Source organism: Azolla caroliniana, unplaced genomic scaffold (assembly GCF_043228905.1).
Source record: "Azolla caroliniana isolate FFs.n. ecotype wild unplaced genomic scaffold, voAzoCaro1.0.p SCAF_9, whole genome shotgun sequence".
Taxonomy (NCBI): Eukaryota; Viridiplantae; Streptophyta; class Polypodiopsida; order Salviniales; family Salviniaceae; genus Azolla; species Azolla caroliniana.
Genome location: NW_028230444.1, coordinates 7100692 through 7127706, shown reverse-complemented (window position 1 = coordinate 7127706; position 27015 = coordinate 7100692).

Here is a 27015-nt window from a genome sequence, read left to right as displayed (position 1 = left end):
GTTTCATCTTTTTCTTCTACCACGCATCCTTTCATCGGAATGTCATCTAGGAACGACATCATTATCTCCGGAATGCAGTCTCGAAGCACCTTGTTCATTGCATTCATCATATGTGCAACCGAGTTCGTCACGCCTTGTGGTAGCGTACACATCCGGACTAATCCTATCGGTGTTCGCATGGTAGTGATGTCTCGGCTCTCCACGGCTACTAAGTTGGAATTGGTCATACCCCGAGTATAGGTCTCCGATGGAGTATATCACACGACCGGCAAATGCTTCTGCAAATTCGTCCACTATCAGACCGACTCCGGAGTTCCAGATCGTGACCTTGTTCACCAGTTGCAAGTCTTGGATAAATCGGAGTGACCTATTCTTCTTCGGAACCGTAAACCATCGATTTGAGTACGGAGCGTTTGATGGCTCTAGAATCCCCATCGCCACCTTCTCCTTGAGCAAGTCGATGATTTTCAGAATATGCGCCCGTGGCACTGGAATCGGCTTCAGGTTCCACGGCACATGGTCAATCGTGAAGATCCGAAGTTAATAGGAACCCACCTCCACCGATCCTAAGTTTCTTCCGGGTCTCATCCATGAAGGCATGTCCGATATCCATGGACTTCCGAAGTGTCGGATCCCCCGAGACTTCTTTCCTCTTTTGTTCGCTATCGGCGGGTAACGGTCCCGCGGCCGGTTTCACCTTCTTCTCCACGGTCTTGTATTTCGTACTTACCATTGCTTCTTCTTTGCGGAGCGCATCCGGCCCCATTTTCGCAATGATCTCGTACATCTCAATCGATTCCACCGGAATTACCCGGATTCCCTAGCTTGTATCTTCCGCGAGCTCTTCAAGCCGTTGTAGCGTGCTCCCATAGAACAATTCTTCGATTATTTCCACGATTTCTTCGTCTTCTTTTATTATTGATGCTGACCGTAACTTATCCTCCACTTTTCGGTATTCTTTCTTCATTCCTCCGATTACGGCCGTGTACGTGGATGCCCCATTCGGACCGATTCCTACTTGTTTTGCTCCGAGAGGTTTCTTCCTGTGTGGGGTATCAGGGCTTCTCGGACTATCACTTCCCCACTCTGCAACAGTCCGCTCTAAAAATCCAGTCTTGTTTGGGACAAGAGCTCTCTCTTGTTCCTTTCATGATTTGCTGGCACCGTTAGGAATTGGATGGATTTCCCTCCGTTTTAGCTCCGAATTTGTGCAAAAGCCGCACAGCTATCGAGCACCTTCGTCTCCATCCGTGAAGCCGTGATAAAGGGTTGCCTGAGGATCACGAAGTGTGAGACCTCGTCTTGTATGAAGAAATTTTGGTCGATCTTGACATCCCCGATCTTCACCGTCACATCCGGACAAGCCACAAATAGATCTTTTGTTGCTTTAGTGGCCGCCCGGATCTTCCATCCATGATTGGTGTTAATAGGCCACTTCCCCTTCCGATAGAACTCCTTAGACATCAAATTGATCTCCGATCCGTGATCAATCAATGCTAGCACGGGCTCTTTGATGTTGCCGATTCAGACCGGAGTTTCGGTATTTGCACACGCCGCGTGTGGCTTTGTATAGTGGGAATTCGGAATCTCGTCCTCCACTTTGGTGTCATTCATTAGAACGGTATTTGCATTCACCATCGGTGCATTTTCCTTCGTAGTTTGTCTTTTTCTTTTCACGAGATCCACAAGAAGATCATGGACCTCCTTCTTCGCTATTCCGAGTGATTCCTGAAGCGAAAATTCTACCCAGCTATCGAGGATTCTCTCTTCGAACACCTTTTTCAAGTCCGTTTATTGTTCGATGTCCGAGGTGAGCTTGAATGCCAGAATCATCTTTTCTTTTCCCTTCCCTCCGAACTTCCAGCTTTCCGGTGTCTTTGATGGTCCAGCCGCATCATCCGTGCGCCGTCGTTTTTCATCCACATACACTTCATGCAATTGACATAGCGCATGTACGCTATTCTTATCTACGGGGCACTCCCATCCCGTAGCTTCCCAGATACATTCTGCGGCGCTTCGGATTTCATCATGGTCAGCTTTCTTCATAATTTCTAACACTTCCGGCCAAAAAGACGCATTTGCTACAAATGACTCCCCCACACGTATTCCCGCAGTCGTTGCATAATTATCTTTCGCCGCGATCTCCTCCTCTAGGACCTTCTTCATGTCGCCTTTCCGAAAGTTTGGTCAAAGTGGCTTCCGAGAATCCATTGAATGAATCTGATTTCCCTCGTAGTAGATAAGATCACGTCGTAGCGCTTCCTTGTGCTCGTCGCAATCCCTCCAATCATGTTCGATGCTATCACACCATATGCACCGACGGTCCATATACTTGGAGCTTGTGGGATGATCATCCGACTTCTTTACCATTCCGATTTTTAGATTCTCCATCTCCTTCAGTAACTGCTCCACCGTAGTTGCGTAAATTCCCTTCTCGGTCGAAGCTTCCCAAGCCCGCGGTTGATGGTCTTCTGATCCGGATCTCGATTTCGGAATCGGTTCCAAAACCCTCTTTTCTTCGTTGACAAGCCATTGCCCCCTCTTTGTGTATCATGTGACGATATCCCGCACACTTTCCCATGTTTCGGTGAGGCCACTCTCGGTAGTTGTGTCCTCTAGAAGCACTCTAAGATCCTTCCGGTCCCAGACTTCTACGGCTCGTAAGAACATAATAACTTTGTCCGGTGTGAGGATAGCTTGATCTCTCGCAGACAACCTCCCGAACCGACTTTCGAATGCCGAAAACACATCGAGGACCTTCATCCCCTTGTCCGGCGTTTCCACCCAATCCTCGAATCCTCTCCACATTGCCTTGGAGGAGTCCTCGATAGCGAACATGGTCTTTAGCGCCTCTTCAAACACTTCCCACGTCAGATTTTGTTGTCGTAGCCCGTGGATACTTGCTTGAAGCCCGTCGGTAGCCACCCGGTTGAAGGATGTCACTTGCAGTCCTTCCGAAATCCCGCACCGTAGCATTTCCGCCTTGTAGTCCCGAAGATAGCGTGATACGTCCTTTCTGTTGAATTGTTGCCGCTATCTCTGACATCGCACGTTGTTCTTGAAGCATCCGCTTGAACATCATCATCATGTTGTTAGCCTTCAGTTGATTTTCTATCTCCTTGCTACCTGTTTTCACATCCGGTTCACCAATTGTGTCGTGTCTTTCGGCTTCGGATCATTGCGTGAGTCGGGCGGGAACCACTGAGGTTTTGGACTAGGAGAAAAGGAAATTCTAAGGCAATGAAGAATATGAAATATGTTGTAAGAAAGAAAGATATGAAAAACTCGTGAATCCCACGAGTATAGTGTATTAGTGAGTACTCAGATTAAGAGAAAAAAAAATAGTTAGCAAATTCGTGAATCCCACGATTATATTATATTAATCCACCCTTGTAAAATAAGCAACAACCCTCCATACATCTTTCTCTCCTCCTTATATAAGGATGGAAGAGGCTAAGCATAGCTTCATGCTTTCTCTAAAGTGTTCCTGTACACTAAATGCCCATGAGTTGCCTTTTTACACTATACTTTTATTTCCTAAATATAGTGCTCATGCTCGTTAGATGTGCACGAGTAATTTTTTATTGGTGTACATTTTTCTTATAAATAAAGTATTCACGCATTCTAAAAAATGCATGACTTACCTTTTAATAAAGGTAGGCGTAAAGAAAGGTCTTATACGTATTAAACCTATATGTAAAACATTTAGGATAAGTTAGTTCAATGGTAAGGTTGGGGTTTGTCCACATGGAGGTACAGGGTTCAAATCCTACCCTATGCATGTAATGAATATTTTTAATATTTTATTTTATTTATTATACGTACTTTAAATCGGATATAGTATTTTACATATTTCACGTAGTGTGTGATTCACACTACAACAACATAGGCGAAAAGGCGGCTAAACCCTATTCAAACCCTGGGTTCTGGCCGGTTATTCTCGAGACCTTGTTGGGAGGAAGGTTGTAGAAGGTAGAAGCGGAGCGCGCGGAGGAGCGTGTACGCGAAGTTACCGGCTGGAGTGACCCCCTTGAGGAGAGCACCGGCTTTGTGGAGGCCCTGATCGACGAAAGGCGAGCGGGGAAAACCGGGGGAGCGGGCCCTTTGGGGAGGTATGACACCCGAAGCATGCCGAAAGGGCACGATGCCACTCCGAGCGGGTCCTAGAAGAAGGAGAAGCGTAGGATTCCGAGCTTCCATTTAAGCTCGGAAATCAAGAAAACAACGAACCTACAGAAGGTTCTAGAGGAGCGAGTTCTCGACAATCGCATAGAACTCACGCTTAGGGAAGTGCTTGGCATAGCGAGACAGGAATTCCATGACTACATCATGGACCTCGTGAAGAGAAAGCGTCTCACGACGGAACCGGAGCCCGAGAAGCCGGTTGAAGTAAGGGCGGCACTCCTCGACGAGGGGGCCGCAGAAGAAGAGCTCGCGAAGAGCCACTACGCCAGGCCGCTCTGGGCGAGAGTGACAACAGAAACCCCCGTTCGTATCGGGGACGTGAAGGAACCGGTGGTGGCATTGATCGACCATGGGTCGGAAATTAACCTGATGTCCATGGACTTCTACAAAAAGGGGAATTGGCTGATCAACACCAAACACGGCTGGAAGATACGCGCGGCTACAAGAGCCACGGAAGAACTACACAGGGCTTGCCCGAACGTCAGGGTGAGCATTGGAGACGTCGATATAAACCAACACTTTTTTGTGCAAGAGACGTCCTCCCACCCGGTCATCCTCGGCGAACCATACATTACGGCGGCTAGAATGGAGACGGAAGTGCTGGACAATGGTTCCACCTATGCGAGGGTAAAAAGTCAGGACGGCCGTCATTCTGTCCAATTTTTTACCGTTCGGAAGAATCACGAGCGGAACAGGGACACCCTCGGAAATAACGACATGGCGGATTTTTAGAAAGGGCTATCAAGGCGTGGGGCCGCGATAGTCCGGATAGCTGGGAAATTCCCTACACCTATAAAATAGGAAGGAAAGTTTTGTTCTCCGACAATGGGGGATGTACCATAGCCAACATTAGTGGCCGAGAAAGAAAATGGGCCGAGATACGCTTAAAGGCGTGCGGAGCCTTGAGTCACGACGAAAGGATTAGGGAAGCCCTGGAGGCGGTCTCGTTCGATGACACCCTTGGAGAAATCAGGAAGGCAGTCGAAGGAGGCCTTAGCGAAGATCGAGTCATACCGGTCAACTCGGTCGACATGTATGAAGTCATTGCGGACTTCGAAAGAAAAACCAAGGTGCATCGGATCGCCTGAGTAGACACCAAGTACAAGATTTTGGACCGGAAGGTGAAGCCCGTCGCGGTTCCCTTACTGGAGGGCAGCTGGGAACGAATAAAGGGGGTCGCTACCGACCCGAGCTTGCGAGATCCGGCCGGTATAAGACACTGTTTCACCGACAAAAGGCTACGAGGGTTGAAGATCGGTGGGGGTGGCTTCCTACTGCCGGCGGAAGAGGAGCGGTTCAGAAGGATGCTCGAGAGGCATGGGAAAGCCTTCGCATTCTTGCCAGAGAGATCGGGTGCGTCGACCCAACCATTGTTGAACCAATGGTGATCTTTATCGTGCCGCACATGCCATGTAGTCTCAAACCGATTCAAGTACCAAGAGCTCACACGCCAATGTTGATGGAGCTTCTTAAGTAGAAGGTGGAGCTAGGCATCCTCGAACCATCGAGTGCCCCTTACTCTAACCGGTGGTTTACGGTACCAAAGAAGAACGGTACGCTGCGCTTCATCCCGGATTTACAACCGGTCAACAAGGTGACCATCCGCAATACGGGAGTTGGACCGTCGATTGATGAGTTCACAGAAGCCTTTGTCGGAAGGTCCATATACTCGGTTGGAGACCTTTACTCGGGGTATGACCACTTCCAACTAGCCGTGGAAAGCAGGGACATCACAACAATGCGAACCCCTCTCGGCCTAGTTCGAATGTGTACCCTACCACAAGGAGGGACCAACTCGGTGGCACACATGGAGAATGCAATGAACAGAGTTCTGCGGTACTGCATTCCGGACATCACCATGCCTTTCCTGGACGACATCCCTATCAAGGGGTGTCCGGAGGACACCAAGGATGAATCGATCGGTGTGGACGGGTGCCAAAGGTTTGTCACCAACCATATCTCCAACTGCGAGAAGATACTACAGAGGCTCGAAGACACGCAGCTTACCTTCTCGGGAGAGAAGTCGGCCTTCGGACAACCAAAGATCTTGATGGTGGGCCATCTATGTGGGTCGTACGGCCGGAAGCCATTGCCGACCAAGGTAGAGGCCATCTCAGCAATGAAGGAGGAGTGTAGATCCATCACAGAGGTCCGACGATTCTTAGGAGCATGCGCCTTCTACCACATATGGATCCCTCATTACGTGCATGTCGTCGAACCACTCTACGGCTTGCTAAAGAAGAGTAGGAATTTTGAATGGACAAAGGAACATACCGAGGCAGTCTGGAGGCTAAAGGGAACGCTCACCGCGGCACCAACTTTACGCAAAGCAGAATACACACCGGGGACTCCTGTCTACATCACAATGGACACCAGCCCGACCGGGATCGGATGGGTCGTAAATCAAGAGGACGAAAATGGCACGCATTTCCCTATCCGGTTCGGTGCGAAGGTACTGAATGAGCGACAACGAGGATACGCCCAAGTCAAGCGCGAGCTATGGGGTATCAATTCGGCGGTTAAGGTCGACAAAGACTACCTAATCAGGACGGAAGTGATCATAGAAATGGACTGCATGCTGATCCTTGGTATGGTCTCCGGATGCGCAACTCATGACCTAGCCATGCTCAGATGGATTCCGTACATCAATTCCCTGAACCTAGAGATACGACACATCTCGGGTAAAGACAACGCCATCGCTGATATGCTTTCTAGAGCAAGGTTCGAGGACGAGGACGGCATGGTATCAGAGGACTTCTTCAGATCAGCAAGGATGAAGATAAAAAGGCGAAGCACTCCGCCCTTGAACGAGTTCGACGAACATGACTACGATGGGGAGTGGCTTCTAATCAAAAGATTTCTAAAAACAATGTCGGTAGATGCCTCGATGACTAGGGAGAAAGCAGGAAAGCTCCGAAGAAGGGCATACTGATACTTCCTACGGAACGGGAATATCTGGAGGGTCCCAAAAAGGCGAAACAACGCGCCGCTCCGGGTAATAGCGCGGGCAGATGATCAAGAGAAGCTAATATCAGAGTTCCATGAAAGCCCTTGGTCTGGACACTGGGGTACATGGGCCACATTCGAGAAGTTAAAGGAGAAATACTGTTGGCCGGGTATATATAAGAGCGTGCAAGACTTCGTGTCCACATGCGAAAGCTACCAGATGCACTCGGTGGTTCGACACCGTGACGAGCTGCGCCCAACATACCCCCTGACTGTGCACTTAAAATGGATGGTCGACTTAGTAACGATGCTGATGGGAGAGGGTCAAAAGCGATACTTGGTGCTGGCTAGAGAAGACCTAAGAAACCAGGTAGAGGGCCGAGCACTAACGAACAAGACCATCGCGGCAGTATGCAAGTTTCTGATCGAAGATGTCATATGCCGATATGGGTGCGTGGGAAAAATCGTGGCTGACCAAGGCGAGCTAGACACGGAAGAGGCCGAGGAACTGTTTGATCGGTTAGGCGTAAAATTGTTTCTCACGATGGCGTACAACCCGGAGGCAAATGGAAAGATTGAGCGGGGTCACGGTCCGGTCGTAAAAACCATTGTACGCACGTGCGAAGGACGAGTCGGCGACTGGCCGAGGTTGCTCCCTTACGCGCTATGGGCGGACATGACTACCCACAGTTCGGTGATAGGGTACATGCCGACGGAACTAATGTTTGGACAAAAACCCATCATGCCAGTGGAGCGGACGATCGCCTCGTGGATGGCGATCGATTGGACCAACGAAATGAGCCAAGAAGAATTGCTAGCGACCCGAATCCTGCAACTTGAGCGAAGGCCGGAAGACGTGGCGCAGGCCGCGGCGAGGGTGAAAGAAGCGAGGATCTGGAACAAGGCCTGGTTCGACCGAACACACCGGCTCCGGCCAAGGAGGATCGAGGAAGCCGATTGGGTGTTAGTCTACGAAATCAACCTCGACAACCAACATAGGTCTACGCGTAAGTTCGCGAGGCGATGGTTTAGGCCGTACGTGGTAATTAGCGTCAATGATAACGCAACGTATCATCTCGCAGAGCTCGACGGGACCCGAATGACGACTCCGGTGTCAGGGAAGCGGATAAAGGCCTTCAAGAGGCAGAACGAGGCGGAACCGAACCCAGGAGACGAAAGCACCAGTTCTGAAGGGGAGGACGAGTAGCAGATGGCCGGAATCCCTCACTAAATTCGTTGCCCGACACAAGACGGAGTATGTGCGGTTTAGTGGGAGTGGATGTCGTGAAGATTCCGGGCCATAGGTGGAAACAATGTAAAACGCGCGGCAACACTGGTGTGCACGGGTGCACACCCCTAGTGAATCAAATAGTGTATGTCCTAGGCATAGGTAGAACGAGGTGTACTAGGTAGTTAAGGCATTAATAGGGATTCAAACATCGCGTAAGTAGGGAGAGTTACGAGGAGAGCGAATCAGGGGGGTAGAATCTAGGAAGGAAAAGCGATAGGTCATGAATGCTTTGTAACGGTTGCTCCTTGTGCTATAGGGCATCCTTTGACTATTTGAGAAGGGGGGCATTTTAGAGAGGAAAAAGGAAAACAGAGACAGAAGAAGACGAGGAGTCCTACGACGTGTCACCGGAAGGTGGTTCCCCTGCTCGCGTCAGACGCCCGAGTGCCCCCGACCAGGGGATCGACCTTCGGTGTGCCCACTCAACTTTGGATCTGACTACTGAAGAGCCTACGCTCGAACACCAGCACTGATCCAGTTGTAATCACCCACGGCGCTACGCGCATATATTGATTAATAGACGCTTATCCACCTAATGCAAGTTATTCTTAGCATATCTATCTGCGCCAGTGTCTACGCACGATCCTCTTACTCTATCTCTCTCGTTTCACTAAATCTTTTCAGTTTAAACCGCGGTCTCAGGGCTCATGTAAATCGCAGACTCTTCCTCCTCAATTCTGGATTCCTTGGTTCAAGACCCCCGTGGTCCTGCCCAACTTCTACGCATCAGCGAGGATTTCCTCGACAACGTGTAGAAGATGGATCAGATTAATGAGAAATCCCATGTCAGAGTGAAGGGGGAGCTTGTTGGGAATTCGGTCCCTCCGGATGGGATCGAGATGAGAACCGGAGGAGTCGGATTGCAAGAGCCAGATGACGGTACCGGATCCGGAAGGGTTCTAGATGAGACCCAGAAATCGGATTGAGTGAATCTAGATTGATCCGATGCAAACTTGATGCAAGAACATATGTGTAAATATGTTTCATGATGAGCCCATTGAAGCTATATTTGTAAATAGCCCTAAAGTCATATAAGTATAAATATGATTTAGAGCAATCACTTTAGGAGTAGCAGTGGTTATTGTTGGATGTTGTATATTGTTGTATACAGAGAGTGTAAGTGTGTGTGTGAGAGAGAGAGATACAGAACTAGTTTCTTTTTGTAACCGCCATTTGCGAAGACATAGAGCTCGAGGTCGTTGCCTCTGAGTTTCACTTTGTATGCCTCCTCTCATAACGATAGTTGGAGTCCGTGGGCTCCTGTGGTTTTTCCACGTAAATATCCTGCGTCATCTCGGTTTTAGTTTGTTATCTTCTATTCCTTGTTGATTACTTGGTTGTGGCCGAGGGTTATTTCCGCACAAACCGAACATGCATTCCTTGGTAGATGATCTTCTTGACCGACACCAAATTCTTGGTGATTGTTGGCACATGTAGGACGTTCATTAGTCTCCCTTTCTGGTCGACATGGGTTAAGGGGATGTCTCTGACATTCTCGATGTGATGTGATGCGTCGTCACCAATTTCGATGACCGCCTATTTTTCCAGCTTCTCCAGATATGAGAACCACTCTTTGTGGCTCGTCATGTAATTTGATGCTCCGAATTCAAACTACCACAACTCATTTGGTTTCGAGGTGGTCGTCTTCATCAAGTTGGCTTTATGTTTTATTACGAAGGCTGAGCCCGTTCCGGCTTGCCCTGAGCCTTCCATTGTCGTGCTTTCCGAGGCCAGATCGTTTCGTGAGTCAGGTAGGAACCACTGGGGTTTTGGACTAGGAGGAGGAAGAATTTGAGGCAAATCAAGTTATGAATAGAGTGAAATAAAGTGAGAAAGGAAACTCGTGAATCCCACGAGTATAGTTTATTAATCAATATTTAGATAAGAATATGAATATGAATAGATTGAAAGAAAAGGATATAGAAACCTCGTGAATCCCACAAGTGTAGTTTATTTATTTAATATTTAAAACCCTAATAATTTTCTTCACTCAATTTTTCATATAAAAATTTTCAGCCGCCCATTACATTGTGCTCCCCCCATCCATGCTTTTTCTATCTATAGACTTTATGCTTTCTTCTAAACTTTAAGCTTTTTCTAAACTTCATGCTTTTTCTAACCTCATGCGTTTTTTTATCGACTATAGTGTTCATGCACGCTAGATGTGCATGTGCATGCGTTTTCTTCTAACTAAAGTATTTTTTCCTAGAAAACATCTGTATGTGGGATTTCTACTTTTTTAATACTCATGATGTGTTAGTATAATAGTAAGGCTTCAACTTGTTCACATGGAGGTATAGGGTTTGAATCTTGCCCTATGCAAGTAACATATGTTTTAATATTTTCTTCTTTTTCTTCATATTTATTTAATCAGTTATTTTATACGTTTTTCATATAGTGTACGAAATACACTACGATAGGGCCCCCCTCTGAACCCGCACATCCTCTAGTGTGTGCTGAAGTTGCCCATGCTTGTTACTCTCCTTCATCTGTAGCATCCTCAGTCTCTTCCCCTATATCAATTATTAATTTTAGCCCACTTTTTTCACTTTCTACACCTTCGTGATTCTTGTTTGATTGCTCCTTTGTATCAGTGTTGTCTATGGTTACATAGGGTTCGGCGTCACTTCGCTTCTTCAAAATCTTCACTCGTTTCCTGCTACAAGTACCCGCAGTATTGTCCCATCTAGCTCACATAGTCGGTATGTTCCATTGTCGAATACCTTTCGAACTTCGTATGGTCCGAACCACCTTTTATCAAATTTCCATATCGAGTTGTGTTGATGATCCAAACTACTATTGTAGACTATTGCCCAATCCCCTTCTTCAATCTTCTGCAGTTGAAATCAATGCTTTTTGTTGAATCGATGTTTGTTCCGAAAACGCATTTCTTGTTGTCGGCGTATTGCTTCCTTTATGTTTTGTGGTCTTCCTTGTAGTTGTCGTATCAAGACCGCTAGTAGTTCTTCCCAACTCATTTCTTCCTTCCATGGTAGCGCCGTCTAGGTCGCAATTGCGGTTTCCGTTGGCATCACCAGAGTTTGCCCGGTCATAAGTTCTGCTAGCACATAACCGGTCACGGAACTATGTGTTGTGTGGTCCACCCATGGTGCATACGAAAGCATCTATGGCCAAATCTTTACTCTTCCGCAACATGCTTTTGCAAGTGCTTTTACGATTGGACAATATCCTCATTCAATCTTCCTGTTTGCTTATGGATTGTATGTCATGGTTAATGTCAACTGTACTCCTGTTTGGTGAGGAAGTCCCTAGCTTTATTGGAGTCAAGTTCTCCTCGATCCACAATTACTTGTCCTACGCACCCATACTTGCAGAACACTTCTTCCAGGAGAAATTGGCATAGTGCAAAACATGTTTTCCCGAATCAAATAATCCCCGATCTGATGTGGCCAATCTGCTCGTGCCAACACTCTATGTCAATGTCGGCTTCAGTGCCTTTTGCAAACATGACCGATTTCATGTCGTGCGAGTCGAGAATGAACATTCGACGATCTCTCTTTGTCCACGAGCAATGAGTCATCTCTCTTTCTCGATGAAGTTGCCGATGTGCCGAATCGGATGAGTAGTGTCGTCTCCGGCTTCGACACAGCTGGGTCTATCCGGCTCTCGAATTTCTCGGAACCATTCTTGATGAGAAATCAAATGGTTCGAGGCACCGGAGTCGACGAACCATACGTCTTCTAAACTAGAGACACTATTCGAAGTAGAAGCCAACATAGAATTTGCTCTATGTCTCATCATGAACATTCGCCATGATCGTCATAGTCGGAGTTGGTGGCATAATTGGTGAGTTTTTGGCTTGTGGAATCCGACTTACACTTCTTCTTTCGACACTCTTCGTTGTGGTGGCCGTTTTGCTGCAATATCCGTATTTGATCGAGGTTTGTCAGTTTGGACCGGAATGGAAGCTCCCCCTTCTTCCGAAGGTTCGTCGATGGCTTCCATCTTGTTGCCAAAATTAGGAGTTTTTCTCATAAGTCGGACCTCGTATGCCTTGTCCTTGGCCGAATCGGCCTCTTGCTCGGCCATGTCCTCTTCCTCTATTAAAATGTGTGTAGAACATGTAACCTTTTGAGGCGTTGCTCCTCGTTCGAACATGGTTTTCTTCAACCAACAACATGCATTGAAGATTGAAGAAAGATGGCAAATTCTCCCGTGCTAGTACAACGGTCCTCATCGCGCCGAACCGTGGTACAAGGCCATCGAGGCATATTCCGGCAAGAAGTGTTCAGACTAAAATGGTTTAGATTGGAGAGGACCGGATCGGAAGGGAACGTCGGCGATCGTGACAAGTGAAGAAGAACTGATGCTCATTACCAAAGAGAATGAGTTAAACCTTCTCCGCGACGAGACAATGTGGGTTGTTGATTTCGGAGCGTCGTTCCACCTGACACCGGATCGGAGATGCTTCTCATCCTACACAACCGGTGATCATGGTTGTGTCCGGATGGGGAATGAAGGTACATGCCAAATTTTCGGCATAGGAGATGTGTTGTTGACGACATCAACCGGATGCAAGTTGCTGCTGAAGGATGTCTGACACGTTCCGGAGGTTCGACTGAACCTGATATCAGCCAGTCGGCTAGATGATGAAGGCTACCCGGGTAGCATCCGGAATGGAGCCATGAAGTTCTGCAAAGGCAGCCTAATAGTGGCTCGAGCCCGGAAGGTCAACATACTATACTTGATGAATGCTTGGATATGCCGGGAAGAAGTGAACGTAGCATCCGACACTACCGGTGAGTTGTGGCACAAAAGACTGTGTCATATGAGTGACAAGGGGATGAAGAGGCTTGCCGAAGACAAATTCATTCCGGTGAAGGACGTGCAACTTGAGAAGTACACCGATTGCTTGGCCGGCAAGCAAAACCGAACCTCCTTCCGGTCAAGACCACCGATGAGTAGGAATACACCATTGGAGCTGGTACATACTGATGCATGTCAAGTGGACACGAAGTCACATGCCGGATCGCAGTACTTCTTCACATTCATAGACGACCATAACTGGAAGTTGTGGGTTTCACCGTTGAAGACGAAGGATCAGTGTTATCCGTCTTGAAGGAGCTCCACGCGAGAGTGGAAAGAGAAACCGGCTGGAAGTTGAAGGCGGTTCGAGCAGATAATGGAGGAGAATACCAGGGGCAGTTCGAGGATTATTGTTGGTCGAAGGGAATCCGGCTCGAGTTTATTGTGCCGAAGACGCCGGAACTAAACGGGCTGGCTGAAAGGATGAACCGGACCATAATGGAGAGAGTGCGGAGCATGCTAGCGCCTGCAAAGTTACCCAAGACGTTTTGGGCTGACGCGCTGACGATGACGACATATGTGATAAATACATCAACCTCAACACCCTTGGAAGGAGACTCACCTCAGAAAGTGTGGACCGGTAAAGATGTATCTTACCGGCATCTGAAGGTTTTCAGGTGTGGAGATATCCTTTCTGAGAGAGAAGAGCCCCCGGGAGATATCCGGATGTAGAGCATGTGTTGCTAACCAAAGAGGGGGAGCCAGAAAGCTTCGAAGAAGCAAAGAGAGACACCCACAGTCGCAAGTGGTTGAGGGCCATGCAGGACAAGATGGATTCCCTGCATGAAAACCACACATATGAACTGACGGAGTTGCCGAAAGGGAAGAGAGCACTCCGGAACAAGTGGGTGTACAAGCTGAAACTGGGAGATGCCGGAAATCCACCAATGTATAAGGCCCGAATCATGGTGAAGGGCTTCTGACAGAAGAATGGAGTGGACTTCGATGAGATCTTTGCCCTTGTAGTAAAGATGACATGCATCCAGACGGTTTTGGGCATAGCGGCAAGCATGGACCTCGAGGTAGAGCAACTGGACGTGAAGAAGACATTCCTCCATGGTGACCTCGAAGAAGAGATTTACATGCATCAACTGGAAGGATTTGAGAAAAAAGGGAAAGAGCACCTGTTGTGCTGGCTGAAGAGGAGCTTATACGGATTGAAGCAAGCTCCCCGACAATGGTACCGGAAGTTTGACTCCATGACCGACCAAGGGTACCACAAGACGCAGGCCGATCACTGCGTGTTTGTGAAGAAATTTGATGAAGGAGATTCCCTGATATTACTCCTATACGTGGATGATATGCTGATAGTTGGATGAGACCAAGTCAAGATATGGATGCTGAAGAAGGCCCTGAACCAGACCATCTCAATGAAAGACTTGGGTCCGGCAAGATAGATATTGGGGATGTACATCATCTGGGACTGGTCGAAGAAGCTATTGTGGCTGTCACAGGAAAAGTACGTGACGAAGTCGTCGGATGCGAAATAGGTCAGATCGACACTTCCGGCAAACGGCAAGCTATCCGGAAAGCAGAGCCCGAGTACGAAGTTGGAGAAGACGGATATGATGAAGATACCATAATATATGCCTATGCCGTCGGAAGCTTGATGTATGCGATGGTATGTAACCGGTCGGATATCGGATATGCAGTTGAAGTGGTGAGTTGGTTCATGAGCAATCCCAGAAGAGAGCACTTGAACGTGGTCAAGTAGATACTCTGGTATTTGAAAGGCACCTCGAGTATGTGCCTCCGGTTCGGCTCCGGTAAACCCGAACTTGACAGATTCACGTATTCGGATATGTCGGCTGATGCGGATACCAGTCGGTCTACATCTGGATATGTCATGACTTATGCAGGGGGAGCTGTTTCGTGGTAGTCGAGGTTGCAGAAGACGGTTGTGTTGTCAACCACGGAGGCGGAGTACATGGCAGTTGTAGAAGTCGGCAATGAGATACTCTGGATGAAGGACTTATTCGGAGAGCTAGGGATCCAACAAGAGGAATACCAGCTCTACTTCGATAGTCAAAGTGCCATCCACCTTGAAAAGAACGTGGCCTACCATTTCCAGACGAAACATATCCAGCGGAGGTACCAGTCGATCGGGGAGAGAGTAGAAGATCACGAGTTCGTGTTGACGAAGATCCACACGGAGGAGAACGGGTTAGATATGCTGACCAAAGTGTTGACAACCAACAAGATGGACGCGTGCCAAAAGCGAATCGGGCTGACGAGACATACCATGCCGGAGTGAAGGGGGAGATTGTTAGGAAATCGGTCTCTCCGGATGGGATTCAGTGATGAATGAAGAGGACACGGTGAGAACCGTAAGAGTGGACATATTTGTAAATAGCCCTAAGTTCATATAGGTATAAATATGACTTAGGCCAATCACTTAGTATAGTTAGGGCATAAGGTTGTTGTTCTATTGTTGTAATCGTTGTATAGAGAGCAACAGAGAGAGAGTGTAAGATACAAAGAAATACTCTGTTGTAACCACCGGTTGGCGTAGATACAGAGCTCGAGGTCGTTGCCTCCGAGGCTTTGAGTTGTAAAAATAACAAAGTGCGGAAGCAACAAGAAACCGAACGTAAGAAAAAAACACAGGTTTAATGGAAAGGTTGGACACATAGAGTACGCGGGAGAGAGAGAGCTGAGAGAGAGAGAGAGAGAGAGAGAGACCATGCACACAACTCTCTTCAAAATAATAATACTCAGTCTGTACATAGGATGTGCTCAATGAGTACTTTTATACAAGTCCATACGGATTGACAGAAGTACAGACACGTACTTCAATGCTCATAAATGAGCTCTACACTAACTCCCAAAATATATTCCTACGCGGAATATCTTTCCAACGGCCTCGCAGTTTATGCACCGCTACGGCTTCTCGTTGCGCACCGGTGTCGTGAAGATTTTTGGCAACGGTGTGAAAATCGTGTGGAACAAACAAAATCGAGAAAGTGTAATGAGCACTCAAACATCTGTAAATAAAATAAGATTGAAGCCTAGTAACCTTTGAGTCCATACAAAGGGGTGCAAGCAAGGGTTGAACCTTGCACCTCCATGATAAGAGACGAATTCACTTACCACTAAAGCCACTACTAAGTGCTTTAGATTTTGTCTATTTTCTTTTCATATTCAATATTTCGTGGGAAGCAAACATACAAAAACCGTGGGCACAAAACCATGGTTTTAGCCCGTCGTTTTAGCCCATGGTTCCAACCCATGGTTTCAGCCTGTGGTTTTAGCCATAGGTTTAGCCCATGGTTTTTTCATGGAGAGACCTATAAAAGCCTATAGTGGGGGTTGTGTAGGGGGGGCTCAATATGTGATATCACCAACACCACTATCATCAATATAATTATATTTTTCTACTTCTCAAGTGTACAATCTTTCTTCTTCTCAAGTGAACAAATTTCATCCAATCTTACATTGATCATCATCTCTTCGATAATTCCGCGAACGTCCTCCTCAGTCCAAGCCCCAATGGTCGCTCGAGTAGCAAACACATGTGCGAATCTTCACGACACCGGTTTGCGCACCCGGTTTACGCACCGATCCAGCCTAACCGATCGGTCCCAGCCGATCCGATTCTCGGCTATTCCGCGAACGTCCTCCTCAGTCCAAGCCCCAATGGTCGCTCGAGTAGCAAACACATGTGCGAATCTTCACGACACCGGTTTGCGCACCCGGTTTACGCACCGATCCAGCCTAACCGATCGGTCCCAGCCGATCCGATTCTCGGCTTGCACAGCCGATCCAGCCAATGTTGAGCTTGTATCTCAACACTCCCCCTCAAGCTCAAGTTGAGGCTCTTCTAGTTCTTCCGGATCACCACTCCGGTTTCTTGTGCCTTCACGCCTCGCTCACGCTCCCCGTCCTGTTCGATTCCGTGCGCCTTGACCGTTCTGATCGGCGTGTGTGCTCGTGCGACCCTTCTCAGATCCCTTGTTGTCACAAAGTTGGCGCCTCTTCAACTACCCTTTCTTCAGCATCTCCGAATTAAACATCTGAACCGAATCAGATTCCTCCGATCGGTTTCGCTCTCATCCAAGTTGGCTTCATCTCCCCCATGCTTGGCCGGCTTTGGCTCTTTCTTTTGGTTGCTTCCCTCACGTCCGCTTTCGGACTCTTTCGCGGATCCGCTCTGGGCTTCTTCAGCCGACCCGAAATCGAAATCGAGCGAAGATCTTACTTCGATAGCAGCTACACGTGCGGCGATGGTGAACAATTGTCACACCATAACGGCGGCTACATGAGCCGCGGCGATAATTATCCTACGGGCCAATACAGGAGGTCCATCCAATGCGAAGGTCGTACATCTTATGGAAGCGGCACACGTGCCAACATAAGACAAGAAGTGCATCCCCATGGCAGTTGTGCAGGAGATCATGCAAGCCATGGCACGAACGACCTTCCGTCTTTCCCTCTCGGCCCTCCTCCTCCTCTCCTCGCCACCCTACCCCTGCAGACAATTTCAAACATACCCTCTCACTTCACATATGTGTTTAACCCTAATCACGCCCCTCCCCCCCCCCCCCCCCCCCCCCCTCCTTACTTCTTACAAATTTGACGCATGCCCCCCCTTTATTTTCTATAAACCTCCCTCATACCCCTCCCCCATTTTTTAACCATACCCCTATGCCTTCCCCCCCTAATAACCCCCACAACGTTTCCCTATTCCAAACTATACCCCTCCCCCTTTTCATGCATTTCCTACACATACCCCCCCCTTCTTTACACATAACTCCCCTTCTACTTCTAGTAGATTTCAATATTCTACCACACCCTCTAAATTTCCCCCACACGTATATGAAATCCCTCATAGAAAACAACCTATCCGTACTCACAATAATCGCCCCCTTCCCACGAAACTACAAACTTTCCCATGTAATAATGTTAGGAAAAAAAACGTGTAGCTAGGCGTGCCAAATGGGATAGTAAACAGTTTCGGCATGTCATACATCCCGCGAAACGTCTCTTTTACCTTCTCGATAGACCTACTTCTACTTTAGATACTTTCATGTGGTTAGGACGTCATACATCTAATTTTCCCTTCTCCCCATATGTGAAAAAGACCCATAGTAGGAAACCCTATAATAAATTTTGGACGCCTCTCCTTAATAAACCTAGAATTAGTAGGATCCACAACCACTCTAATTATTCCCTCTCTAAACATGAGACACAACTCCTTAGCCTAGGTTTGAAACACATCCGCCCATCTTCTCCACCACCATCCCCTACCCTACTTAAAGAATTTGATAGCCTAAGTAGGACCCTTCAACTTAAACATTTTTTCAAAGATGTGGATAATTCGCCCCAAAATCCCTTTAAGCTACCTAACCCTAGTTGGCAACCTCCTACTAAGTGCACTCCCCTAGAAAACATTATATCTAAACACCAAACTATCTTTTGGGACACACTTCATACACTCAAATTAAAACCCACTAGGATTGCACCTCACTTATCACTAGCCTTACAATCTCTTAAGAAAAACAACAAAATCATAATCCTACCTGCTGACAAGAATGTTGGAGTGTGTGTTCTTGATAAGGACACATACTATAACAAAGCTATAGAACACCTTTCCGATACTAATACATATAAAAAAGTCTCCCACTATCCACTTGAGGAGTTATCCTATAGATTGAAAAGCATTGTTAATAACCATCTTGGTACCCTATCCAACATAGAAGCCAACTACATACTACATAAACCCTCAAAAGGGTACCAAGTATGCAATATTTATTTCCTCCCAAAACTCCATAAAAACCCAATAGGTTTTAGACCTATTTGCTCATACAATAACTCCTTTTTTGAACAAACATCAAAATTGCTTCACCACCAACTCATGCCTATCCTTCTCCTTCAGAAACAATATTTGAAAGACTCACATTCCCTTGTCCAGACTTTAGAACATCTCAACCCTCCCCCTAATAGCTTTATCTTCACCTTTGATGTTGAATCTTTATATCCCAACATACCCCCTAGGTTAGGACTTCAAGCTTTACGAAAAATGATTACCCCACATTTTTCATCTTCTAAAACTAACCTTATCTATACACTTAGTGCACTCACATTAGAATATCACTTTCTATCCTTTGATAACATGATCTATGAACAAGTCAAGGGTATAGCCATGGGTAGTAATTTTTCTGTAGTTTATGCATGCGTATTCTTAGGTCACTTAGAGAACTCCCAACCATTACACCCTAATCTTTTCTATTTCACTAGATATATAGATGATGCATTCGGGATATGGACGGGTACTAAACCTGAATTAGAAAATTACCTCCAGTTCTATAACACCTCCACTAATAATTGCATCAAAATTACCATCACCACTTCTCCCTCTAGATTACCGTTCTTAAATTTATGGATTAACCTAAAGAATTCACATTTCTCCTTTAATTGCTACCAAAAGCCCCAAAATGCCTACCAGTATCTCTCATTCTCGTCAGTTAACCCCCTTCACTTAAAACGTCATTTTATTATTAATGAACTAAAACGATACCTAATTAGAGAAAGTACCCCCTTAGGTTTCCTTTGAATGAAAAAACTATTTTTTAGTAGATTAGTTAAGAGAGGATATCGCCTTTCTTTTATATTAGAGAATTATAAAAAGGTCCTATTTAGTGCTAGGAAATCACTAGTATTTAGTAGAAAACCTAAAAGTACCATTATACAGTAGAAAACCTAAAAGTACCATTATACCTTTCATCTTCAAACTTAGGTATACGAAAGATACCCCTAGATTAGGAATTCACGACATGCTAGAAAACCTCCACACAGATTTAGCCACACATCCCCAACTATCCGAACTACAACAACCCTTCATATATTGGACTAAGTCTAAGTCCATTCATTCCCTTCTCGTCAAAACTAAATATAAATCCATAAATACTCCCACTTAATACTATATTCCTTTTATATCCCACCCCTATAATCACCCTCTTCTTAGAAGTACAATGTACTTCAATGCTCACACGAGCGTCTGACACTAACTACGATACATTAACTACCTAGTAGTCTAGGCTACTACTAGGCTTCCGATTACTGGTTAATCCGGCTAACTGGCTCCCTAGCTCACCGGCTCGCTTGCACACTAGCTCACCGATCCGGCTCAAGCTTATTCAGCCAATCTGGATCCGGTTGAGCTTGCCGCTCAACACTCCCCCTCAAGCTCAACTTGAGGTTGGATCGTAGTGTCAGTCTCCATGGTAGGCGGTGCTTCCACCCGGCTCCTTCTGGCGTCACTCCGCCTTGCTCGTGCTCCTCGTCCGGTCCGATCCCGTTTGCCGCGACCCTTCTGACTCTGTGCGCCTTGACCTCCTCGGTCGGCTTGTCTGCTCAACAGGCCTAATTCAGCTCCCTCGCTGCTATGACTTCGGCGCTTGCCGATTCACCGATTCCTTCGTGTTGGCTTTGACTTTCGTTGCCTTCTCGTCCTCTTGTCCTTGAATTGATCCGGTTTTTCCGAATCCGTCTGTTGAACCGAATCTGCTGTCTTCGATTCGTTCTAGCTCTTGTCCGAATCGGTCGCTCCAGATTCGTGTTCCGGTTCCAAGCCCTTCACCACATCAGACCATGTCCGGGTCTTGGCATTCTTCTTTCGGTCGGCTCTATCCTTCTTGACTCTGTCACCGTTGCCGCTTGTTTTGACTTGTTCGGATGTGTCAACTTCCTTTGTTGACTCGGCTCCTTTCTTCTTCTTGTCTCCCCCTCTGTCGGTTCTTCCCTGACTAGCACTATCAGCAATTTCTTTGCCTTTGCCTGTTCCCATATCTTTGCCCGTTCTCCCCCTCAAGTGTGGCACATCGAGATGTTGAACACCAAGCATTTCGGTGAAGTGCTGCAACTTGTCCGACCTGAGCGGTTTGGTGAAGACGTCGGCAACTTGCCGATTCGTAGGAACATACCGAAGTTCAACTTCACTGCTTAGGACACCCTCACGCACGAAGTGGTAGTGCACTTCTATGTGCTTTGTGCGAGTATGGAATACGGGGTTCTTGCCAAGCTGCATGCTGCTTATGTTGTTGCAGTATATAAGGATCGGGGTCGGTACCTTGATCCGCAGGTCTTGCAGCAGTCGCCGAAGCCAAATGGCTTCATAGGTGGCAACGGTAGCGCCCCGGTATCCAGCCTCAGTGCTCGAAAGGGCCATTGTTGGCTGCTTTTTGCTGCTCCACGCAACAACCACGCTACCAAGGGAAAACATATAGCCAGAGGTGGATCGGTGATCCGATGCATCGCCAGCCTAGTTGGCATCAGTGTAGCCGACTAGCTCTTCGGTTATACCATGCCAGTGTAATAGTCCCCGGTCCTTCGTGTCGCTCACATATCACAAAATTCGAGGCGCGCACAGAAGGTGCTCCACGGTCGGCTTCTCCATATACTGGTTGATCACGCCGACCGGATAACTGATGTCAGGTTGGGTGATTGTCAAATATATAAGGCTTCTGACGATTTGTCAGAACCGCTTCTCATTGCAGGCCGGTCCGGAGTCGGGATGGAGCTTCTGGTTCCGGTCCAGGGGTGTGGAGATCGGTAGGCATTCCGTCATGCTGAACTTGTACATCATATTCAACACATAGTGTCTTTGTGAGAGGAATATGTCGTCAGGGGTTTGGATCACTTCGATCCCAAGGAAATAGTAAAGGTCCCCCAAGTCCTTCATCTCAAATGCGTCCGACAGTTGGGACTTGACTCGGCTGATTTCATCGAGTCCGGGTTCGGTGATGACTAGATCATCAACATACAGCAAGATGCAAACTAGACCATGCGGACCTTGCCGGATGAACAACGAAGAGTCGGACTTGGAGGCTACAAACCCCATCTTACGCAACCAGTGCATGATCTTCGCATTCCAAGCTCGGGGGGCTTGCTTGAAGCCATAAAGTGACTTCTTCAACCGGCATAACGCTGACTTGTTCATCTCCGACTGGAAACTGGGGGGTTGGGTCATAAAGACCTCTTCTTCAAGATCGCCTTGAAGAAATGCATTCTTCACGTCCATCTGGTGAAGATGCCACCCCCTTGCCACAGCAACCGCCAACACCACATGAACCGTCGTCATCTTCACTACCAGAGTGAAGGTCTCGTCGTAGTCGATTTTGTGGGTCTGCACATATCCTTTTGCCACTAATCGGGCCTTGTACCGGTTAACCGAACCGTCGACATTGTACTTTACCTTGTACACCCACTTACGTCCGATTGGTTTACAGTGTCAGGGAGGGTCAACGAGGTGCCATGTGTCGTTGGCATCTAGTGCCCGCATTTCTTCCTCCATAGCGGCACACCAATTTGCGTCCTTTGCCAGTTTTGCGTAGCTCTCCGGTTCACGCACTTCCACCACCTTGGTCATGTACGCATAGTGATGTGCCATGTACTCATTGTACCCGTACCGCTTCAAGGGGTTCTTCTGGCGAGAAGACCGGCGTAACTTATCGTTACCCGGTTTGAGGCCCTTGTTGGTCGGTTCCCATTGACGGTCTCGTGCTCCGACATCTTCCTCTTCCCCTTTTCCTTGCGCGTGAACCGTCTCCTTGGTTGCTTGCATGGGGAGATCACGACAGAGTCTCCACTACTCGCCGGTTCACCATCCGACTGGTCTGTCAGACCCAGTCGCTCGTTCTGGACTCTCATCTAGAGTCTTGAACCCTTAGTCTTCTAACTGGACCGGTTCAGGCTCGCTAGCCTCATTCTCCGGTATCGGGTCGGGGCCGGAAGTCGGAGCTGGTAAGCCATACCATGATGCTGTCTCATCAAACTCAACATCTCAGCTTACTCGGACCTGCTTCGTCCAGGGGTTATAACACTTATACCCGTTTTGCTCATGCAAGTAACCGATCAGGATGCATTTCTCCGACTTTGCATCCAACTTCCTCCGCTTCTCATTCGGCACATGCACATATGCAATGCTACCGAATAGCTAAAGGTGTCTCAAATTCGGCTTGCGCCCGAAATACAACTCATGCGCGGACACTTTGTCACCAATCCGGTTCTGGATATAGAGAGCCATCCGAACTGCCTCAACCCAGTAGAAATGGGGCATGCTCTTCTCCTCCAGCATCGCCCTTGCCGCGTCGATAATCGACCGGTTCTTCCTCTCGGCGACACCATTTTGCTCTGGTGTGTATCTGCAATTGAACTCTCTCCGAATTCCTTTTTGCTACACATAATTGTTGAATTGGCCGGAAAAATATTCTTTTCTGCCATCCGACCGCAGGCACTTGATCTTCCTCTCCGTTTCCCGTTCAACCAGGCTTTGCAGGTTCCCGAAACACTCAAAGACTTTGCTCTTCCGCTCAATGAGGTAGATCCATGTGTGCCGGCTGTAGTCGTCAATGAAGGAGACGAAGTATCAAATCCCGCCAAGACTAATGTTCTATGCCGCTCCCCATACATCCGAATGAATAAGGTCGAGCTTGTTATGGCTACGATTTCATTCGGTGGGGAATGGAAGCCAGTGTTGCTTCCCGAGATGGCAGGCTTCACATATTTGGACCTTCCGGCCACTGAACTTCGGCAAACCGAAAACAACTTGTTTTGTTTGTAGGTTTTGAAGCCTCCGATAATTGACGTGGCTGATCCGCTTGTGCCACAGGTCAATGTTCAATTCGACCTTCGGCCCTTTCGCAAACATTGCAGTGTCAACGTCATTGGTGTCGAGGATGAACATCCTCCCATCTCTGCGCCCTTGCGCAATAACATGGCCCTCTTCCTCGATGGAGCACTCAAGGTATGTAATCAGCACCTGCATCCCCTGGTCAACGATCTGACCGACTGACACCATGTTCTTCGTGATAGTCGGAACGTGTAATACGTTCATTAGCTTCCCCCTCCGTCCGACGTGGCTCAAGGGGACTTCTCTGACATGCACGATTGGGTGAGGAGTGTCATCTCCGGTTTCGACAATCTGGTTGTTTCGGTTTCTCCAAGAAAGAGAACCACTCTTTGTGGCTCGTCATGTGATTCGATGCACCGGAATCAACGTACCACACTTCCTCCAATTTGGAAGTGGTCTTCTTCATCGAGTTCACCTCGTGTTTCATTACTAAGGTTGGCCCTTTACTGGCTTTTCTGGGTTTGGATCCTCCCGATCCTTCTGCGTAGTGCGAGTATTGCCGGTTCTCTTTGCCGGCCTTGCCGGATCCGGATCTATCCGAGTCGGCGTGCTTCTTCTAGCACTCGCTTTCTCTATGGCCCTTTTTACCACAGTACCAGCATTCCATGTCGGCCTTTGCTTTCCGGCCTCCGGCGCCGCCTTGTCTCCCCCTGCTTGTGGAGGGTTAGCAACTATTGTCGGTAGGTTCTCTGTGCCTTCAGTCCTACTCTTGTCGACCGCTACCATTGCGAGCCGACCCGCCTTGTCCACTACGCCCACAAGTCCAATCCGCCTCTGTGTACAACATCCGGTTGTCGGTGGGTGCACTTGTTGACACACCGGCGTGGTTCTCCTCTACAAGGAGCATCGACTGTAAGTCGAAAAATGACGGCGTATTCTCCCTTGTACATACCGCCGTTCGGAACGCTCCGAACTTGGACGCTAGGCCCCCAAGACAGATCTGCACCATCTCATCTTCCTTTACAGTGACGTTGATAGAGGCAAGTGAGTCACATATCTCTTTGATTCAGGCCGTGTATTCGGCTACCGACATGTCCTTCTGTCGGACATTGCTCAACTCCTGTCAGAGTTGCAGCTTCCGGGCCGTAGTGCTTGCCGCAAAAACCTTCTTCAGGTTTCCCCAAGCTTCTTTTGGCATCTTGGCATCTTGGACATGGCTCAGCAGCTGGTCTCCAACACTGGACGCAAAGTAGTGCATCACTCTGCTTGCTGCTTGTTCCCACATTGGGAAGTCCTTGTGTGCTGCATCAGGTGTTGTGTCGTTAGCTCCATTGACAAAGCAGGTACTGGTGCATCTTGTATGACCAAGATGCGTAGTTGGATCTATCGAGCTTCTCCACCGGGAGCGAGCTAGCCATTCCTCTGTCCATCACTTCTCCTTCTGTTCTTAGCGGGTCTTAGGGTTTGTCTTCAGATGCTGATGTCGGCTGCAGAGGTTCTCAACCCTCGCGCTTTGATACCATGTAAAAAAAAGAATAGCGTGTGGAAGTGCCAGGTTTAACGGAGATCTTGAATATACACAGTACGCGGGAGAGACAAAGAAAGAACAGAACAACTTAAATCTATTATCAACAACTCTGTAAAATTCTTTGTACATACAAAGTGCTCAACAACACTATTTATACAAGTCCTAAGAGGATTGACAGAAGTACAATGTACTTCAATGCTCACACGAGCGTCTGACACTAACTACGAGACATTAACTACCTAGTAGTCTAGGCTGCTACTAGGCTTCCGGTTACTGCTTGATCCGACTAACCGGCTCCCCAGCTCACCGGCTCGCTTGCTCACCGGCTCACCGATTGGGCTCATCCTTCTGGATGCTGATCCGGCTCAGGCTTATTTAGCCGATCCGGATTCGGTTGAGCTTGCCGCTCAACATTCGCTAACTGGATGTTGCTGAGGTTGTCGCAGTAGATTGTCGTCGGATCGGACACCTCCACCTGCAGATCCTTAAGTAGCCCCCGGTCCTTAGTGCCACTGATGTACCGGAGTACGCGTTGTGTGCACTGAAGGTGCTCCTCAGTTGGTCGCACCATGAACTGACTAATCACACCAACCGGGTAACTGACGTCTGGTCGAGTGATAGTCAAGTATATGAGGTTTCTCACAATCTGTCGGAACCTCTTCGGGTCGCAAACCTTTCCGGAGTTGGGGCGAAGCTTGACGGTTCTATCTAGAGGAGTCGAGACGGACTTACAATCTGCCATCCCGAACATGAAGAGCATACACAACACGTAATGTTGTTGGCTGATAAGTATGGCTTCGGAGGTACAGACCACTTCGATGCCGAGGAAGTAATGAAGGTCCCCCAGGTCCTTCATGTCAAATGATGCCACGAGCTGGAGCTTTATGCGGTCAATTTCACCTAGGTCGGCACCGGTGATGACCAAGTCATCAACATAAAGTAAAATACTAACCAGCTCAAGTTGACCTTTCCAAATGAACATGGAAGAGTCCGATTTGGACATCGCAAATCCCATCCGACGCAATCGTTGCATGATTTTCGTGTTCCAAGCACGCGGGGCTTCCTTTAGTTCGTAAAGGGACTTCTTCAACCGGTAGACCGCCGAGGTGTTCATTCCGGAGTGAAATGCGGGGGTTTGTACCATGTACACCTGTTCCTCAAGCTCATCTTGCAGGAACGCATTCTTGACATCCATCTGATGTAAATGCCACCCCTTCGCCGCAGCTATCGCAAGCAAAACACGGATGGTCGTCATCTTTGCGACCGGCGCAAACGTCTCATCGTAGTCGATGCCATGTTGTTGCGCATAGCCTTTCGCTACTAATCGGGCCTTGTATCGGTTGACCGAGCCGTCGGTGTTGTACTTGACCTTGTACACGCACCTACATCCGATTGGCTTCACACCCTTCGGTGCGTCAACTAGGTCCCAGGTTTCATTCTCCGCCAATGCGCGCATCTCTTCCTGCATTACGGCATGCCAATTTGCATCCTTCGCCGCTTCTGCGTAGCTCTCTGGCTCACGCACTTCCGCTACACGCGTAACATATGCATAATGATGCGCCATGTACTCATTGTGTCCGAACCGCACAACAAGGTTCTTCTGGCGGGTAGATCGGCGTAATTGCTCATTAGCCGATGTTGAGGCTTTCTTGGCCAACGCGGACTTCG